The sequence below is a fragment of the Dermacentor albipictus genome, chromosome 7, assembly GCF_038994185.2.
Source record: "Dermacentor albipictus isolate Rhodes 1998 colony chromosome 7, USDA_Dalb.pri_finalv2, whole genome shotgun sequence".
In the NCBI taxonomy this organism is placed as follows: domain Eukaryota; kingdom Metazoa; phylum Arthropoda; class Arachnida; order Ixodida; family Ixodidae; genus Dermacentor; species Dermacentor albipictus.
In genome coordinates, this window is record NC_091827.1 from 23,444,514 (window position 1) to 23,454,787 (window position 10,274).

The window sequence follows — 10,274 nt, forward strand, 5'->3', positions numbered from 1 at the left end:
CCCGGATGATCTCGTTTTGCTCTCGCAACGATGCCCGGAAGTTCTCGCATTGCACTCCCCCCATTCTCGTCTTGAGTGCCCGGATAACAGCTCTAGATTTTGGCTCAAAGTCCCTTGAAGGTCGCCGACAACAGGAGCTAAAAGCACAAGCTGATAAAAGGGTGCGAAGCCACATATCGATCCTGACACAACGCAATCACTGATATAGTGGCGTATTCTATAGAACTAAGCTTATTAAACATCTTATATTTGACAGATAATTGAAAACGAAGTAAACTGTGTTCGCATACATATGGTAAGATAGAGACACAAGAACTAGCTAGTTAAACTTGAGTCCAAGGTGACTTTACACGTTGGATTTCGGGCAACAGGAGCTCGAATGAATTGCTGCAGTACCTGCATCGAACAAGGCTGCACGCACTTTTTTCACTCCTCTTGCTATTTATCTTGTGCACATGCCTGGCGGTGAACTCACCCTATAAAAGAACGATAACTTCATCGTGCAGGAGTACAGTTCTCTTTATAACCAGTGCAATGGCAGAAAGTTGAGTCGTGCAACAGCAGCGCCAGCAGAATAGGGTCTACGCAAGCCGAACACGAGCAAGAAGTTCTTCCGCGGATGCACCGGAACAGAAACTGCGTTTTGAGCTCCTTTCACGTGCGGTAACAACCTTCAGCGTATTTTGGGTAGAAGATGTGACATCGAAGTGCAATATATTCGCATTTCAGTGCAGTCAAAACGTTTCATTACCAAAGAATCTGCCCAAATCACCCACAGCGAAGCACAGCACACAACCGCCCGTCGACAGTTACGTGACGATGGCGCTGCCACCTATGGCCGAATATCGCGGCCAAATATTCTGGTGTTTCGCTAACTTTCTGCAGTGGTCATTCAGCACTACCGTGACAAAGCGCTGACAAGTGGCTATGCGTGCCAGTCTCATTACTTCACATACTTTGGTCTGTGTTTAGAAAAAGTTTATTTCGACAAGAGACGATACGAACACTGAGTCATAATCACGGCGCAATTCCACGCGGACGATAACATGCAAGACACGAAACACGGCGCGTTGTCAACGCGAGTAGTGTCCGAGTCCTCACGCACCAACATATAAACACGTATACCCACGGAAAGGCACTGTTACACATAAACTAAATGCCACATGTACAAAATGATTTTCAATATATACAGTGTGCACAATGGCTATATACAATGATGATGTGATAGAACACTTTACACAATTTTGAAGTGATGTGCACGAGATGTGTATATACAAAAATGATCATGTATACGAGAGGACACACACACAGAAATCACGGGCACCTGCATTCTACGTGCATTAAATAATATATCTGATGGTCTAGCTACAAGAACCAGGCTGGACGAAAATTCAGCCATACGCGTCCATTAGCCACCGACAGGAAACGACATGACCACTGTCGAAGGAACTCTTCTTCTCCAAGGAAGAACAACTCCTCCGACAGAAACGACAGTAGCTCAGAGTAGAGCTTCCCCATAAGTGGAAATAGAGCGCGGTGACGACGTCCCATGGCAACTGCCTCGCACCGGTTACGCCATAGACAGAAGGCCCCCGCAGCAATTAAAAGTCGCGCGAAGCGGCCACGTGAGCAGCGACCAGATGTAATAAAGCGGTTAACTCCAAGGCCACGAAATCCAGTATGCACGGCCCTCCAAAATATCCTGGCAACGACGCATTGCAGCAGTACATGTTTATTGGATTCTTGAAGGGGGCAATTGGGACACTGCGAAGATGGGACAACGCCCCACCGCTCAAGCCTGCCTCGAGTTGGAAGCACTTGCCACCCTAGACGCCACATGAAGTCGCGTAGGTGGCCAGGCAAAAATGACGCCGTTATCGCATCCCACGACACATTATTGGAACGTGCGAGGCGCGCTGTGGGAACTAGAGGAAGCAGTAAGGCTGACATAGTATCTACTACGCGGTTTTGGAGAACGTCTACATCAGGACATACCTGTTGTATGTGGCGATAAAATGCCACGGTCGTACAGTAAAATGTAGGCGCGTTTAACACTTGTGGGCCGCGATTTAAGTGTACGCCCGGTAACATGTAGCGAATTTTCGTGCCAAGGAAATAGCAAGCGAGTTCACGCGCTGGACACTGATCATGCTGTAACAGATGGAGCAGAAATCGCAGAGCAAGCCGCCGGCAGCGGACATACACCGATGGGAAGGCGAACCCACCGCGAGAGCGTGGTTGCCCAAGCGCCGCGCGACAGACTAGTTCTGTACTGCCCGACCAGAAGAAGGCACTAAGAAGGGACCGCAAGGACCTAGTAACCCGTAATGGTGGCTGTACGACATGACAAACGTACCACACTCGGCCGCAAAATACAGACTGCGCTAAGTACCTTCTTTCTGATAGGGGTAAATCATAACCTTGAACATCTTCAATATTTTGCCTTACATCTTCAAGAATTGAGAGCCACACAGAGTCTGATATGCCATTAGAGGTGTAGTCAAGGCCTAAAATGCGAAGATAATTGCTCTTTTGAAGACGGAAAAGGGGACTTAGGCGTGTCTGTGGTGAACCAATGAACAAATAACGACATTTTGAAAAATTTAGCGCAGCACCTGAAATATTTCCGTACTCAGTGAAAATTCGAAAGCTACGGGTTAAGCTATCTTCATTCCTGAGATATAATGTGATGTCATCGGCGAAGGCTGTCACCTTTACAACACCGCTACCAGGCAGTGGGAGACCGCATACGTAAGGGTCTCTCACTATTGAGCGTAGAAATGGTTCAAGACTGAGCACAAAAAGTACTGGGGATAGAGGGCACCCTTGACGAACGCCACGAGTAACGGGAAACGGTGCACTTTCTAGACCATCAAGGAACAATGTACTTCGGATATTTGAATAGGTGTTCCTAATAAGTTGAACAAAATTTGACGAGAAGCCGAACGAGGTCAGTACATTAAAAATGTAGTTATGTTCAAGGCGATCGAATGCCTTTTCTTGATCCAGTGAAACTAAGAGACCACGTGCCGACCTGGTCAGCGTGTATGTCATTATGTCACGAGTAACGAACGAAAGACTGTGTATCTCTCTTCCAGGGACTGAGCATGCCTGATGGTGTCCTATTAGGGAAGGCATCAGGCTTCTCAAGCGCCGGGTGAGAACAGCTGTGAAGGTTTTGTAGTCAACGTTGAGAAGCGTGATTGGCCTCCATTCCTCTGGACGAACTGATGACGGATCGTGCTTAGGTATCAGCACAGTACGACCGTCCCGAAAACTGAACGGGAAATCAAAGTTCTCAAAGCATTGGCTGATAACCGATACGAAAGTGGTACCAATATCTTCCCAGAACGTTAGATAAAACTCCACGGGTAACCCGTCCGGCCCTGGGGCCGAGCCACGCTTCATTGAAGATAATGCTGCCTTCACTTCCTCGGCTGATGGTCGTGCACAAAGACGGTTAGCTAGCTCAGGTGGAACCTGAGGCAGCCCACTAAGCAAAGTATGAAGTCCTTGAGAGCCAGAATCTATTTGCATGGTCGTACGCGCCATGTTTTCAATATGCGTTACAAAGAGCGAATAATCACGTGTGGGAGGTGGTGTAACAGGAAGTGCTCTTGGGGCCGCAGAACGGAATGCATTCGGCTGTCTAAAAAGCGAGTTTCTTGAAAAGCGCAGAACTTCGGGGTGTGCACACGGATTACGTCTGCATCGCCAAGCAGCAGCTGACAAAGACGACGCCGCGATGAGGCGTTGGAAACGCCTCCGTAGCTCACGCTGCCAGGACCGCATCAACGGAGTCAGTTGATTGACCCGAAGGGCGATGCGGAGCTTCGTGGCAGTATCCGCCAGTTCCTCTGACATACGTAGTCTGAGTGCACGTCCTTCAACTGAACAGTGTAGACGCCACTGCACCTTAAGCGCATCCCATGACTCTCGGTCAGATCTAGAAGCAGAGGCGCCCAAAACTCGTGACAAACAAGAGCGCGAGCGTGCGTCATGTAGAACGCGCATGTCCAGACGCCAGGGTTTTACTGATGAGGAAGCAGGAAAGCGAATTTCAAGTATTACTGGTTTGTGATCGGAAATATAAACAGGGGATGAAGGTAACGTTATCACATCAGACTGGGTGACATACTGAGCTAAACTGCTTGGCACATAGGCACGGTCTAACCTGCTTGACGACGCACCGCGTCGCCAGGTCCAGGCAAAGAAAGAACCATGAAAAAGTTGATATGTATCTAGCAACGAAAAATACTGGACGAGGCGACGCAACTCCCGTGCGTTCCAATCAGGGCGACCCCAGCCCGGGCCCTGCACATCTGCTCGCGTGTCTAAGACGCAGTTAAAATCCCCAACGAGCACCACGTGACGACCGTCAAGGAAATACACGTCCAGGTCACGGAAAAAGTCATTGGACTTAATGGCCTGCGCGGGTCCACATATGCACAAAATCCGTAACCTAAATGAAGATAGTACACAATCAAATGCCAATATTCGCCCAGTCCCATCATAAAAGACATGATGATCTCGCAAGAGAGCTCTGTTGAAAATAATAATACCAACTCCGCTAGATCGTGATGTAGCGAAGGAGAAGAAACAGTCTAGGTTAAAAGTGCGTTTGAAAGTGAGGACATGTCCAATGGTGAAAAAATTTGTTTCTTGTAAACACAGTATGTCAGACTGTTTTGCGCGGGCCACGCTAATAATTTCGACTTGTTTTGCAGGACACACGAAGCGGTGAACCGTCAATAGAGTCAGGAAACAATGGAAAACCTCTCATAGGGCGTCCTAAGCAAGTCCCACAAGGAATACAGTTTAGCATGTCTTCAAAAAAGTACATTTTACAAACACATTGTAACATAGAAAGGCGAGAGTAGTCATAGCGTTACATTTCGTGCGCAGTACATGTCTTTTAGTTGAGGCGACATTTAGTCACCAATCAGTCACTTAAGAAAAGTAGAAGTATGTCAGTTTTCAATTCGTTTCGGTTTGCCGGGAATTTATTGGGGACTCATGCTCCGCCGATTCACAACCACATCGAACCACGCGACCAGCACTGAACCAATACAAGACTGAGCATGTTATTGTCGTAGTAATTATACGTTGGCTTTAAGCGCCTTCGCCGTCGGTGTCTGCTGCGCCGTCGTCGAGCAGTCCCGTTATGTACCGCAGGTGCGCCATTCGGGCATGGTTCAGGTTTCTAGGGACACGAAAAGCGTTTGGCTGAAAAAAATCGTAGCTGTGAAGTAGACGCACAAGTCAACGCTCTTCGCTCCGTCGTCCAGGTGCCAGAGCAACGTTCAGCCTTCTGACTTTCGCTGATGCAATGCTAGAACCACGCTAGCATTCTAATTGAGCTGCGACCATGTATACACTGTTCTGAGAACAGACAGTAATGGTAAATGATAACGCCTTCGGGCGGTGCTCCCATTTGTTTTTCTACTTGCTTTTTTTTCGGATGCGTTTTCTTATTTTTCACTCACCCCCCCCCCCCCATTTTCCCAGCAGCCAGCGCTAGCGTCCACTCAAACCACCAACCTCTCCTTCACAACTCTCTGCTGTGCTTCGGCTTCTCTGACGCTACACCGCGGTGTAAAAACGCTTATATTGCGGGATGAGAGAGGTTGCAACGAAAAGCAAGAAAAAAAAATAAGGTATGCGCAACACACCCCTGATGCATGTCCTTGTAAACGAAGCTTACGTAATTCTGGAGCACGGTGTATTGAAACACAACACATGCTATGTACGGTTGAGAGAAAAATTCTACCAACCACGACATCAGCAAAAAAAAAAGGAAACATTAATAATTTGTACTAGCAGAGACGTGCAACGTGAAAGTGTCGTAATGAATGACACTGCCCAAACAGATGCACATATTGTGTGCCACTCATTGCAGCCTTTACGCCTAGGCTGCGAAGAAAAGGAAAATTATAGTGGCAGCTCCGGTCACGAAACTTTCGCTCGCGACTGTTGCAATAAGCAGGTCTCTTTATTTACAGTACTACGACCTTAGAGGGCCACGCGCTGTACAATAAAAGGCGAGCTGTGGATTACCTTAGCCACAATATAATGGACATTTCAGGGCAAACCTAATTTTATTCAGCATTAGAGAGTTTACAGTCACACGACACGGCTGGCTCAACCTCGCAGAAAGGTGCCGCAGTATGCGATGCAGAACGCGCAGCGAATTCCGGCGTCGAACGCGTTCGGTAACTTCTATCGTCATCGCCATCCGGAACATGCTTACGTTCACTTTATTAAATAAGGAAATTGATTTTATGCGACACGGTACTACGCCACGTTATAAAGTTTATCAATATATTACCTATTAGAGGACTCTGTAGCGCTGCTGCGCTGTGGTGTACATGGCTTGGAAACGCCGGTATACTGTGACTTCGGATTGGCATCGTTCTTGGAGAGCCAGCCGGACGCGTTGAAGATGCGCCTCACTGGCACACTTCCGACAGTCACAATGATTCAATTCCTATGGAAACCGCGCGTAATAAAAACTGTTTTAACTACAATATTAGAGAAAAAACATGTTTACTTTCATTACGAGTGCTTGTTATTGGATGCTCAATTATATGAAAGGTTAAAAGCGTCAGCGGGCCGCTAAAATCGGAGGACAGACGAAAAGATTCGCGCTCGCTCTTCGATCAGTTTGTCGTCTGCTCGTGCTTTTCTTCCATTCATACTACATTGTAGGTGAGCGCACTTAATTGCTAGATGTTACATGGGTGAGTTAAAACCCTTTTATGTAGGGTTTCCTTTAGGAACGCAATTATTTGTGTAGCCATATCCACGTTTTAGACGAAGCTTCGCGCAACACCAGCCAACACAAGCCTCGCACACCGATATGCAGTCATTCCCATGACGGCACAGCGCGCTTCAGAAAACTCCCACGGACGGTGGCGTCAGATTTCCCTATAGGCAATATTATGAAAAACGGAATACGCCACGCGTCTGAAAGCGCCGACTTGCATGGTGGAAATTTGTAAAGGTATTTGACATTATTCCGCCATTTTACATATGCATCCAATTTTGTTGTGTCCCATTCTATTGTGCTACCTTGTTTGCTAAGGTGATGTTTGCAGCATTTGAATTACGTAGTATACGTGGTGTCCACATGAAACCTCCTTCATTTAAAATCAAATGAAATTAGAAATTTAACAAAATAATAATAATAATAATAATAATAATAATACGCTCTAAAAAGAACGTTGGTGAGCAATTGTTGACTTGACTTCCGCATACTACACCACACATAGGACTCTCTGTTGAAGTGTTGTAATTTTTGGTATTTATTCAGCAGCTCCAACAAAAGAAGAGGAATAATGTTGTAAAGAAAATCGATAAAACGTTTCTGAATTGCTTTAGATGACACGACAAACCGCAACTTCCTATGTATCATTGTTTCCTTTTATTTGATATTGAAATCAGGGAGGGTTCATGTGGATACACTGTATGTTAAAAGCGAATGCTGTTTTTTTTTAGAGCCTCGCCGAGTTTCGTGAATGTAGCTGTGGCCTGACTGTTCCCTCACCGAACAGGCCAAGTGACCGCCGCGGAGTACGCAAGCCGCTGGACTCCTCGAAGCACCACCAGATAGCATTCGCATCCCTGCATCCGCGTCGTCGTCCATGCTGAGGAATGAAAAAAAAGAACCAGAAAGCTCGACTTCGTGTGTGCGTGGCTGCGCGGTAATGAATGTAATGGCTGTGCGGCTGCACGGAATTACCATGCATCCGTGTTACCCGGATGATCTCATTTCGCACTCGCAACGACGCGCGGATGTTCTCGTTTCGCGCTCAACTCATTCTCCTTGTGAGTGCCCGGACAGCAGCTCTAGATTTCGATTCAAGGTCGCCGTAAACAATATCTAAATGCATTTCATGCTTAAAACGACATGCGTCGAAACATAGCGTTCCTGCCACAGCGCAATCACTCGTAGAGTGGCGTGCTTTGTAAAACTAAGCTTATTAAATATTTTTACTTGACAGATCACTAAAACAAAGTAAGCTATGCTTGCGTACAAGTGGTGAAGTAGACACACGAACTAGCTAGTTGAATGTCCGTCCCGGGTGACCTTACGCTTTGGATTACAGGCAAGAGGAGCTCGAAATAACTGCGGCATCACCTACATCAAACGTGGCTGCAAGAACTTATTTCACGCCTCTTGCTATTTCTGTTGTGCGCATGCCTGGTTGTGAGTCCACTGCATTAAAAAAAAAAAACTTCATCGTACCAGGAGTACAGTTCTTTTTTGTAGCTAGGTGGTATAATGGTAGAAAGCTGAGTTGTGCCTCAGCACCGCCAAGAAAATAGGGTCAGCGCAAGCCCAACACGAATGAAAAGTTCTTCCATGGATGTACCAGACCATAAACTGCGTTTTGAGCTCCTTTCACGTATGGTAACAATATCCATTATATCTTGTGCAGATATAGTGACATATATATTAACACTTCAGTTCAGTTAAAGCGTTTCATTATTTTTTCAATGGTCATTCAGCACTCAAGTGGCTATGCACGCCAGTTTTATTCTTTTGTTTTGTGTGAAAAACAGAAGGCTTCTTGCATTGGAAATAAAGTCGAGACACGAGGACTAACCACTCGTAATGCATAAGAAACAAGCCTCACAAGAAAGACAACCTTTGGTTTGTATTCCAAAGAGAACATTTTAGTGAAAAAAACTTTGCGATTGTGAGCGAGAAAATCTGTAATATTATGTTTGTACGCAGTACATGCCCTTTAGTTGAGACATCCTATAAATACTATTCGGTTGCGCAAAAATGGTAGATGTATGTTACTTTTCAACTGCTTTTGATTTTACAGGAATTCAGTCGGGACACCCACTCCACCGATACACAACCACATAAAAATCACGCTACCAGCCCTGACCAATACAAGGCAGCATGTTATTGTCGTAGTAATTATACGTTGGTTTTAAGCCACTTCGGCGTTGGTGCCTGCTGCGTCTTCATCGATGAGTCCCGTTATGTACCGTAGGTTCACCACTCGAGCACGACTCAGGTCTCCAGGGACACTAACAGCGTTTGTTTGCAAAAAATGCCTGTGGTCTAACTCTGGTTAACCGTAGTTGAATTGCGAAAACAAGAGCTGCATGGCTACGCTTCTTCCGGCGTCTCTTGAGCGCGTTGTCTATTCCTCGCTTCGTCCTGTCGTTCTTGCGCCTCTTTCGCCCTCCCCATAACGACTAAATACATGGCGGCGAAGCGCGTATATATATATATATATATATATATATATATATATATATATATATATATATATATATATATATATATATACCCCTCGCGAGGCGACACCTCCACTCCCTCTACCCCATTGGAGCACATCTGGTGGAGCGAGCGGCAACGGCAGCAGCGTTGACGGCGGCGCCATCTGTCGGAGCGCGGCTGCGACGTTGCTAGGCAATGGCGGCTCAAGGTCGTTCGTAGGCCAGGGCATATGGCATACGGCATACGGCTGCCTGCATACAGCATACAGCGCGACGAGCCGAAATGGCTCGCTGGCTGGCGTAGTAGAGCTTTCGCTTTTAAAAAAACGATGCCACCAAGTGGACGCAGAAATAAACGCGTTCATTTAACATAATGAACGTATACAATGGCAAAGTACACACTTTTGGAACCCAACAACTTTGTTAAAGGTTCCCTACTGATTGTTATTGGGAGAAAACACTTTTATGGCAGCTGTTTTTTTTATTCTGTAAAGCACTAACAGCGTTAGTGTTTAAATAAGGGAAAAAATTAAATTACTATGCGAGAAGGCATTACGCCACGCTATAGAGTTTCGCGCTATATCACCTACAGAGCGAAATCTGGCGCTGCTGCGCTGTGGTATGCATGTCATGGCAATGCCGGTATACTGTCACTTCGGATTGGCATCGTTCTCGAAGAGTCAGCAGGACGCCTTGAAGACTCACCTGGCTAGCACCTTTGCGTCTGTCACAATAATTCCTTTCCTACTGAAAGTACACGTAAACAACTTGTTTTAGCAATGTTGTTTAAGAAAAAACATGTTTTATTGCGAGGGCTTGTTATTGGACGTACAATTATACGAAACGTTAAAAGAATGTGGGGGCGACTGAAATTGGCAGACAGACGACAGGATTCGCGCTCGCTTTTGGAACAGTGTGTCGTCTTTTCGTACGTTTCTTCTCTTCATTCTTGACTGTAATTGAGCAAAGTTCATTCAAAGACGTAATATTGGTGTGTGAAAACCTTTTATGTAGGATTTATCGTAAGAACGCAA

General features: G+C 46.1%; 1 long non-coding RNA gene across 1 annotated transcript in view; it reads left to right on the plus strand.

The window, feature by feature from the left end:
- The window catches only part of LOC139047744 (uncharacterized), a 184,200-nt gene extending 175,961 nt beyond the window's left edge, over nt 1-8,239 (plus strand). The window contains exons 3-4 of the long non-coding RNA XR_011507345.1: nt 5,509-5,657; nt 7,498-8,239. This is a non-coding gene — a long non-coding RNA (uncharacterized lncRNA). The remainder of the gene's footprint in view (nt 1-5,508; nt 5,658-7,497) is intronic.
- The last annotated feature ends 2,035 nt before the right edge of the window (nt 8,240-10,274 follow it).